The sequence below is a fragment of the Stenella coeruleoalba genome (genome assembly GCF_951394435.1).
Source record: "Stenella coeruleoalba genome assembly, chromosome: X".
Classification (NCBI taxonomy): Eukaryota; Metazoa; Chordata; class Mammalia; order Artiodactyla; family Delphinidae; genus Stenella; species Stenella coeruleoalba.
Window position 1 is genome coordinate 114,818,055 of NC_137152.1, and position 10,868 is coordinate 114,828,922.

The following is a 10,868-nucleotide window of genomic DNA, read 5'->3' on the forward strand; positions in this document are numbered from 1 at the left end:
ATTGATTTGTGAATGTTGAATCATCCTTGTGACTCTGGAATAAATTTAACTTGCTCATAGTGCATGATCCTTTTTATATATTGTTGGATTTGGTTTGGTAAAATTTTGTCGAGGAGCTTTGCATCTATATTCATCAAAGATATTGGCCTGCAATTTTTGCTTTTTTACAGTCTTTGCCTGGTTTTGGTATCAGGGTAACAGTGGCCTCATAGAATGAATTTGAGAATATTGCACGCTCTTCAGTTCTTTGCAGTAGTTTGAAAAGGATAAGTATTTGTTCTTCTTTAAGTGTTTGATTGAATTTCCCGATGAAGTGGTCTGGACCTGTACTTTTGGTTTCTGGGATCTTTTTAAAAAAATTTTAAATCAATTTTACTACTACTGATTGGTCTGTTCAAATTGTCTGTTTCTTTTTGATTCAGTCTTGGCAGGTTGTATGTTTCTAGAAATTTGTCCATTTTTTCTAGGTTGTCCAACTTGTTGACATATAACTGTTCTTAGTAGTCTTATGATTTTTCTGTATATCTGTGGTATCAGTTGTTATTTCTCCTCTTTCATGTCTTATTTTGTTTATTTGGGTCTCACAGAACTAGAACAAATAATCCTAAAACTCATACAGAACCAGAAAAGACCCCAATTTGCCAAAGCAATCTGCAGAAAAAAGAAGCTGGAGGTATCACCCTCCCAGACTTCAGATAATGCTACAAAATTTTACTAATCAAAACAGCATGGTATTGAAACAAAAACAGATACATAGATCAATGGAACAGAATAGAGAGCCTAGAAAGAAACCCACTCAGTTATGATCAATTAATGTACAACAAAGGAGGTAAGAATATTCAGTGGAGAAAAGACAGCCTTTTCAACAAGTGGTGCTGGCAAAACTCGACAGCTACATGTAAAAGAATGAAATTAGAGCTTCCCTGGTGGCACAGTGGTTGAGAGTCCGCCTGCCAATGCAGGGGACACAGGTTCGTGCCCTGGTCCGGGAAGATCCCACATGCCACGGAGCGGCTAGGCCCGTGAGCCATGGCTGCTAAGCCTGCGCGTCCGGAGCCTGTTCTCCGCAACGGGAGAGGCCACAACAGTGAGAGGCCCGCATACCGCAAGAAAAAAAAAAAAACCAACTCTTGTTCTGCAGACATGTAGAAACTTTCCCTTATATCTTTAAGAAGTATCTTCCAGGTACAATTGGAATATTAGGAAAGGAGAACTGAAGTGTCACTGGAGGAGTCAGGGAAAGTTACTGGAGTTGGTGACACATGAGTTGAGATGTGAAAATTAGCAGGAGAGGGTAAGGTCGATGGAGAAAGTGAGAGCAGGAAAGACGTGGCAGGTGGAGGGAAGAACGTGCAAAATCGTGATGTCAGCTGAGAACCCAAATGGCCTTAGAGAGATTATATAACTCCCTTGCTTTAGTCTTGGGGAAAAATGAGCCCCTACGCTGTGCCAGGTGCTAGGAATACAGACATAATTAAGACTATTTCTCTTGTCCTCAAGAAGTATACAGTATATTGTGAAAGTAATCATTTGATCTTTTCCCACTATTGCAACTGTTTTATTTCTATTTTTTATGATGTTCAAATGGTCCGGTATGCTTAGCTCTGCTTCCCGACTAATGCCACATGCCTATATCTGGTTATCCGTGTTGCCAGTGGTGCTGGTATGAGAGACTACTTGCAGGTTCCTCCCAACTGCAGGATGAAGATAGATCACAGAACATGTACTACTGATGGCAGGATCTGTCCTCATATTCATAACTGAAGGACCATTTTCCAAAATATTCATTCATCACATTACATTTACATTTTATTGCTAAGACTTGAGGTCAGTATTCATGAATTCAATCCACTAACCCCCCTCCACTGGGCACCAATTAGATGCGCAGCTTTGAGCCTAGGTGTTATGAGGCTGCAAACATCAACCACGTGAAGGTGTTGTCTGTTCAGTAGCTAAAAATTTCATTGGGATAAATATGTGTATATTACTAAAATAAGATATATCGAGGCACACATTTCCTGTAGGGAAATGAACATTAACTTTGCAATACTCGAAGTCAATCTGCAACTTTTTGGTTTCATGATCTTGGGCAAATTATTAACATCAAGTTTCAATTTCCCCCTCCATAAAATGGAAATGATGACACCTCCTACCTTAATAGTTGCATATGTCTGTGCATATGTGTTTGTGCTGAATAAATTAAATAATATATAAATCAATCTGGCCTATAGTATGACTTCAGCATATTTCTACCTAGCCACTCCCCTCCCCACCCCAGGCCAATCATCCCAACACCCTAAATATTTTAAGTTGTTTTGAAGTTCAGAGGAACATAAAATATTTGGTGGTGTTTTACTTCTTTCATGAATGATCCAACTTCAAACAAATTTACATGGCAACCCATGTAATATACTCAATACTCAAAATAATGCCTTTACTAAAACAATTTGGAGTGGTGACTTACTGTGGCCTTGGATCCTGCTACAGAGAGATTTGGCATATATTATCAAGAATACCATTTTATTTAAAAAGCTCATAAAGCTTCATCCTCAGCTATTACTGACTTAGGAGTAGCAGATATATGGAAACTTTCACACTCTACTGAACGGGATTATACATTCTTCTCTAACCCACATAACTCATATTTCCAGGCTGACTTCTAAGTTCCTCGCTTTCTGATTAATGATGTGAATAGCAGGGCTCTAGGCAGCGTTCTCTTATCTGAGCATGCCACAGACTCACTTTCAGTTGACCTTCAGAAAGTATTAGGCAGCATTTCTGCAAAACTTCCTTTAGTAATGAACACTGGAAAAGAAAGTTATGATTTGTGATTCTAAAACTACATAGAAATACAAAACACACACACAGTCACTGACATGAGGACTCTATGTATATATACAGGCTCTCTTATTTTTACTGATTGATATCAATTTTTTTCAGGAGCAAAGTATCATTAATTACAAAAATAAACTAACTGGCAAAGTTCTCATTAAAGATAAATGTGAACTGGGAAGAACATATGGATAAATCATCCCCTGCCTCTTTCAAATTGAAAAGAAACACTGAGTCTGGAGGGAACAGTGAGAAATGTGTGTATTATAAAGTTATAGGTTTTAATAACTTCACCTCATTCTATTAAGCCTCTAACCCCATTGGAATCATAAAAGGTTAATATTGAAATGAACCCTAAGAGCATAAATTAGGCATTGGCCATTATATCCCCCCAAATGAGCCTTAAGCTATGTAACACTTGATCAGCAGGAATTTCCTCTTTTATTAAAGAAATGAAGATACACTGCATTGAATGACATTATTGAGAATACCTAAAATTTCTCATTATCCTACAAGCACTTAAAATTGCTGTTACAGATTTCTGCAGGCCAAATCCCAGTTCCCAATGGACCCCTGCAGTTTATGGAGTACTAGCCGGGAATGTGTTTCAGTTGCCCACAAATACACAGTTATATAGTCATATTGGGTATTTTCAGGAGAAAATGAGATATTTTATTTTTATTCTATCTCTAAAGAAGGGTCCATCTGAAATGGCCACAAATCAAAACTGGGGCCGGCGCGTTGGGGCTGTTGGTCGGGGGTGGCCGCGCGGCGCGAGCGGACCACTCCGGGGCGGGCGCGCGCAGGGATGCTCCGGGGTGGGCGCGCGCAGGGATGCTCGGTGCCGGGGTGGGGGGGGTGGGGGGGGTGGGGGGGGTGGGGGGGGTGGCGGCGGCGGTGGCCGTGTGGGCTGAGGCTGCTAGGGTAGCGCGGGCTCTCGGGCCTTTCCTGATACGGCCGCTCGGGCTGCGCCGCCGCCGAGGCCCCTTCAGCCTCGGGGCAGGGCCCGCTGCCGCTTCTGAACGCGGGGGCCGGGGAGCCCCTGCCTGGGCCCGGAGTCTGCCCTCGGGGGTCAGGCCCGGGCGGGGAGCCCCGAGCCGCTGCCCTCCTCGCCGGCCTCCGAGCCCCATTTCCTGCTTTTTCAGTTTCCCTGGGGAGGTGATGAATAGTTCCGGGTGTCCCCGATGAGGTGGGCCGGGGGGCTGCGCTCTTTATAGAGGGTCCCCGCGGGGCCCGGGTGGGGAAGCGGTTGTCTTTGCCCGGGCAGGGGACTTCCCGAGCCTGCCGGGACCATGAGCTGAACTGTGCGAGCGGGACGTGTCCGAAGCCCGAGAGCCAGCCCCCTTCCCCGGCCAGCATGGCATCTGAAGAAGCCTCTCTCGGGGCACTGGAAAGTCTGATGACAGAGTTTTTCCACGACTGTACAACCAATGAAAGAAAACGTGAGATAGAGGAACTTCTTGATAACTTTGCTCAGCAAATAGGAGCCTGGAGATTCTGCCTGTATTTTGTCTCCAGCACTAGGAATGACTGTGTAATGATGTACAGTTTAACGTTTTTTGAGAATCTGATCAATAAAATGTGGCTTGGGGTCCCATCTCAGGATAAGATGGAAATCCGTAGCTGCCTGTCCAAACTCCTCTTGGCTCACCACAAAACCTTACCTTACTTCATCTGGAACAAGCTCTGCAAAGTGATTGTTGACATTGGCCGTCAAGATTGGCCCATGTTCTACCATGACTTTTTTACTAACATTTTACAGTTGATCCAGTCCCCTGTGACAACTCCCCTCGGGCTGATCATGTTGAAGACAACTTCAGAAGAGCTGGCTTGTCCCGCTGAGGACCTCAGAGTGGCTCGGAAGGAGGAGTTGCAAAAGCTGCTGCTGGACCAGGTGCAGACAGTGCTTGGGCTACTGACAGGTATCTTGGAGACTGTCTGGGACAAACACAGCGTGCCTGCCACCACCCCACCACCATCCCCGACCTCAGGAGAAAGTGGTGACTTACTGAGTAACCTGTTGCAGAGTCCTAGTTCAGCCAAACTGTTGAATCAGCCAATCCCCATCCTTGATGCGGAGAGTGAGTATATCTGTTCCTTGGCCTTGGAGTGCCTGGCCCATCTCTTCAGTCGGATTCCTCTGTCTGCCAGCATCATCCCGTCCCTCCTTACCGCCATCTTCCCCTTTGCCTGCTTTGGCTGTGACATCCAGGCCAGAAAGATGGCATCGGTTAACGGCAGCAGCCAGAACTGTGTGTTGGGTCAGGAGTGCAGCTGGCTTGGGGTCCTGGCCATGTCCTGCATCAATGAACTCATGTCCAAGAACTGTGTGCCTATGGAATTCGAGGACTACTTACTGTGTATGTTCCAGCAGACTTTCTACCTGCAGAAAATCACCAAGGATAACAATGCCCACACGGTGAAGAGAAGGCTAGAAGAACTCAATGAGTGCTACATCGAGAAGTTTAATGACCTTCTGCAGCTCTTTGTGAGTGTTCACCTAAGAAGAATCGAGTCCTACTCCCAGTTCCCTGTGGTGGAGTTTTTGACAGTTTTGTTCAAGTACACATTTCATCAGCCTACTCATGAAGGTTACTTCTTGTTTGGATATCTAGACGCTCTTTTTGGACTATCTGACAAGGAAAACGAAAAGCCGTCTAGGAGACAGGGAGGCAGTTCTCAACAGGTACGAAGACGCCCTAGTCCTCTTGCTCATGGAGGTGTTGAATCGAATCCACTTCAGATACAACCAGGCCCAGTTGGAGGAGTTGGATGACAAAACTCTGGATGACGATCAGCAGACAGAGTGGCAGTGGTACTTACACCAGAGCTTGGAGGTAGTGGCCAAAGTGATGGAGCTCCTTCCCACACACGCCTTCTCAACACTGTTCCCAGTTCTTCAGGACAATTTAGAAGTTTATCTGGGGGGGTTTCCCTGGTGGCGCTGTGGTTGAGGGTCCGCCTGCCAATGCAGGGGACACGGGTTCGTGCCCCAGTCCAGGAGGATCCCACATGCCATGGAGCGGCTAGGCCTGTGGGCTGTGGCCACTGAGCCTGCACGTCCGGAGCCTGTGCTCTGCAGCGGGAGAGGCCACAGCAGCGAGAGGCCCGCGTACAGCAAAAAAAAAAAAAAAAAAGTTTATCTGGGGTTAGGGCAGTTTATATTTACTTCAGGGTCAGGACACAGGTTGAACATCACAGCAGAGAACGACTGCCAGCAGCTGCACTGTTCCCTGTGAGTCCTGAGCTCCCTCCTGCAGGCTGTGGGCCACCTAGCTGAGAACTTCATCGAGGACGTGTTCACAGTGCGCTTCAGGGACACCCTCACTGTGGTAGAGAGGTTGGTCAAAGTCACTTTGTATGGATCTCAGATAAAACTGTACAACATTGAGACTGCCGTGCCATCAGTATTGAAGCCTGATCTCATTGATGTGCATGCTTAGTCCCTGGCTGCTCTGCAGGCTTACTCTCACTGGCTAGCACAGTACTGCAGCGAGGCTTATCGGCAGAATATGCAGCAGTTTGTTACGCTCATCTCCGCCACCGTAGATACAGTCACGCCTCTGATCAGCACCAAGGTCCGAGACAAATTGCTGCTATCTGTGTGCCATTTACTGGTCTCCCGGGCCACCACTGTGCGACCTGTCTTTCTGATCAGCATCCCTACAGTACAGAAAGTATTCAACAGAATCACCGATGCCTCTACCCAGCAGCTTGTTGACAAGGCTCAGGTATTGGTGTGCCACGCCCCTCTCTAACGTCCTGTTGCTTCCATGGCCAAACATCCCAGAGAACGAGCAGCAGTGGCCTGTGCACTCCATCAACCATGCCAGCCTCATCTCTGTGCTCTCTCGGGATTATTGCAACCTGAAGCCCAATGCTGTCACCCCGCAGAGGAAGATGCCCCTGGATGACACCAAAGTGATTATCCACCAGACAGTGTCTTAGAAGATATCGTGGAGAATATCTCTGGGGAATCCACCAAGTCCCAACAGATCAGCTACCAGTCCCTGCAGGAATCTGTTCAAGTCTCACTGGCCCTCTTTCCAGCTTTTATCCATCAGCCAGATGTGTCTGATGAGATGCTGAGCTTCTTCCCCACTCTGTTTTGAGGCCTTAGAGTACAGATGGGCGTGCCTTTCACTGAGCAGATCATACAGACTTTCCTCAATATGTTTACCAGAGAACAGTTGGCCGAGAGCATCCTCCACGAAGGCAGTACTGGCTGCCGGGTGGTTGAGAAGTTCCTGAAGATCCTGCAGGTGGTGGTCCAGGAACCTGGCCAGGTGTTCAAGCCCTTCCTCCCCAGCATCATCGCCCTGTGCATAGAGCAGGTGTATCCCATCATCGCTGAGCGCCCCTCCCCTGATGTGAAGGCTGAGCTGTTTGAGCTGCTTTTCCGGTCGCTCCATCACAACTGGAGGTGCTTCTTCAAGTCCACCATCCTAGCCAGTGTCCAGAGCGGGACTGCCGAGGAGCAGATGGAGGATGAGCCTCAGTTCAGTGCCATCATGCAGGCTTTTGGACAGTCCTTTCTCCAGCCTGATGTCTACCTATTAAAATAAAATCTCTTTTACTTGGAGACTCTCAACACCAAGCAGAAGCTGGACCACAGAAGATCTTCCGTACCACCATTCTCTCTCAGTTTGTGAACATGCTGCTCCAGATCCTGGTTCACAAGTCCCACGACCTCCTGCAGGAGGAGATTGGCATTGCCATTTACAGCATGGCCTCTGTGGACTTTGATGGCTTCTTCGCGGCCTTCCTCCCAGAGTTTCTGACCAGCTGTGACGGTGTGGATGCCAACCAGAAAAATGTGCTGGGGCGGAATTTCAAGATGGATGGGGACCTGCCCTCATTCACCCAGAATGTGTACAGCCTGGTCAACGACCTGCGTTACTACAGACTCTGCAACGACAGCCTGCCCCCCGGCACCATGAAGCTCTAGGTGTAGCTTGCTCACCGCCCGAGGGACACCGACTCCTGCCGCTGCCACCTGCACCACCTCCGCCTGCTGCCACGGGTGTCTCCCAAATGGGCCTCGGCCTCTCCTCGGTTTCTCATGCCCAGAGCGGCGTCGCCTGCCCTCGTCCCCTCCACGCTCCTCTCCTGCCGCCCACCCAGCAGAACTGGCTCCGGGGTGTCCCAGGGGTTTGGAGCAGGCAGGGGTCATGCGGCCAGGTACCGGGGAGGCACCGGAAAATCCTGTGGGGTGGTCCACGCAGATCATGCGTGTATCAGTCGCGAGGCAGAAACGCCAAGGACAGCTGTGACAGTGCCACCTTCTCACCATTCCACCTCCCCACCCCTCCCGGCCCAGCAAGCTAAGGAGAGGCATGATGCTGGAACTACCTTGGCACTGCTGTCAAGACTCTCCCTCCCTCCCCCTCAAATGCCTTGAAGTATCTGCTTTTTGTCAGAGATTTGCAGACTCATGGTTATTTTTGTTGTTGTTCTTGTTTTCTCATCATTCCACTGTGATACTAAGAAACTAAGAAGCTTAATGAAAAAATAATATGCTTATGTTGTTGTTGTATTAAAAAAAATCAAAACTAGGGCATGACCAAAACTATTCCTCATTTTTGAACTTTTTATGGTACTAAAAATGCACCATGTCATCTATCATTTCTTGCTTCTTAGGTGGCTTCATTTTTCAACATTAGTTATTACTACTTCATGTTTGCTGTTCATCAACTTTAAAAGTGACACTTGTCCAATAAAAATAGTTAGACATCCTTGGTAAAGAGATGGCACTTCTGGATTGCCATCTATTTCATCAACTTCTAAGAAGAACTCCTCACATGATGAATAATGAAAGTATGAGCTAATCACAATGAAAACAATTTTACAAGAATCTTTTTTGGCATGTTCTATTTTTTACAATAGTTATGGCATTTCATTGTGATGTCAATTTGCATTTCTCAGAGAAATGCAAAAACAAATGAACAATTCAATAAATGTTCTAAAGAAAAAATAAATTCACAGTTCTCAAAGATACTTTTTTCTTCAGTATCTGAGCTAAAATGAAAAGTCCTCAAAGTCTGAAATATATAAAAACATTAACTGTTTTAGTTTGTGGCACAAATGTTTAATTATATATATATATATATATATATATACACATATGTAATATATTTCTAGAATAGTGACATTTATTCAATCTAAAACTTATTTTTCTTTCAAAGCTTCTTTTAATATTTCATTAATTATCTTGAAATGATCCTAATTTAATCATTATATCCAAATCTAGAAACATTGATCAATGGTCTTCATGATTCAGATTTCCCACCAAAACACTGGGAAAAAAATAAACAAGAATTTAATTACTGACATGATGTACTTTGTCAAAACAAAACATTAAAATTAAAGTACAATATTGGGGAAGTGCTTTGTAGTCTAGTTTCTAGTACAATTTCATCATTTGATCCTCTTAACCCAGGGAGATAGATAGGCAGAGCCCCTTTATTTATTTATTTTGGACAAAGTGAGGATAATCATTCCTATTACATAGTACTGTTATAAGGATAAATGATACAATGTATGTAAGCCATCTATTGAAGACACTGGCTGACAGTAGATTCTCAACAAATATCTTTTTTAAATGAATTGGATTTTCCCATTTCATCATGTGAGGAAATTGCAATTCAGTTTGTTTTAGTGACTTGCTCAAGGTTGTATAGAAATTAATGATAGTCTGTCTATATTAATGATGTTACTAGAACTCAAGTCTTACTGATTCAGTTGAATTATTTCTAAAGACAAAGATTTAAATGTCCAGTATTAGTTCAGTTCTTCTGATACTGTTTTAATTAGTGTGACCTGGACTTATTAATTTCATTTCAGGAAATGTTTTTGGCAATGTATTCCAGAGAACAAATAGATTAGAGCATGTTTCAAGATTGCTATAGCTTAATCATGCAATACCTTCAAATCACAAATTTGACCTAAATCACCTAGCATTGTAGCATGGAAATAGTAAAAAGAGCAGATTATTAATAACTACAATTTACTCATCACTTTTTTTGTACTAGGTACATAAGTGTTTTACACGGATCATCTCATTTAATCCTTGCAATATCTTAACACATCTACTCTCATTATGGTCATTTTATGAACAGGAACAATAAAGCACAGAGAGGGGTTAAGTAACTTTGCCCAAGGTAACAGAACTAGGAAGTAGGAGAAGAAAAGGTTTCAACCCAAGCAAAGCAACTCTAGTCAAGTCTATACTCTTAATCCTCATGCTCCATAGCTTCCATGGATGATATGTAATTAAGAGTGGCTCAGTTGAAATGCAGAGCAATCCAGGGTATTAACCAAGAGCATAACAATTTGACCATTAGAGAGACTTAAAAAGAGGAAAATGGGGGTTTGGAAGAGCAAAGGGAATGTGAATGGATGGTAGAGCAGGGGTAGGAGGTTTTGCAAAGCAGCTTTAAGTGAGAGTAAAAAAGCTGAGGGAAATGGAATCCTAAGCCTGAAGACTGCACTCTTGCATCTGTAAGGGGCTAAGGTGTTGAAAGGCTAATAGGACCAGGAAAGAACATTCTGGAATGTTCTGGTGTGCTCTAGTATGGATAAAGTCATCATGTGCCAGGTTAGGGAAGGTGTGCAGCCATAATCCAGTGGACCATGGAGAGGAACTGAGACTGTGCATCAGTGTGCAGATATGGTACAGGGAGAATTCTGTTAGTGCATGAACAAAGGAGCGGCTGTTTCAAGCTCATGTGTCTAAATTAATTGCATTTCTGAAGCCAGATTAGTAGGACTCTCAAGGCCTGATGTAACAAGGTAGAGTTTATACAAGTGAGAGTTGGAAGGATTGGGAAAGTTTTCAAAACATGTTGGTAAGAAACCCAGGTATGTGTGGCTAATACCTCAAATACACGCATATCCACACATACACACACACATATACACAGTAGTCCACAATTCCCACTCCACGTTTTCCTTAGGAGTGTTTCTTTTTAATAATATTATATTTTATTCAAAGTAGAAATTATTATTGAATATTATATGTGACTTCTTCCTCTGTA

The 10,868-nt window shown here is 44.5% G+C and overlaps 1 pseudogene across 1 annotated transcript; it reads left to right on the top strand.

The window, feature by feature from the left end:
- The first annotated feature begins 4,189 nt into the window (after window positions 1–4,189).
- On the top strand, window positions 4,190–7,838 carry LOC307180325 (exportin-6-like; annotated as a pseudogene). The gene is made up of 2 exons: window positions 4,190–5,778; window positions 5,986–7,838. The product of its transcript is annotated as an exportin-6-like (transcript).
- The last annotated feature ends 3,030 nt before the right edge of the window (window positions 7,839–10,868 follow it).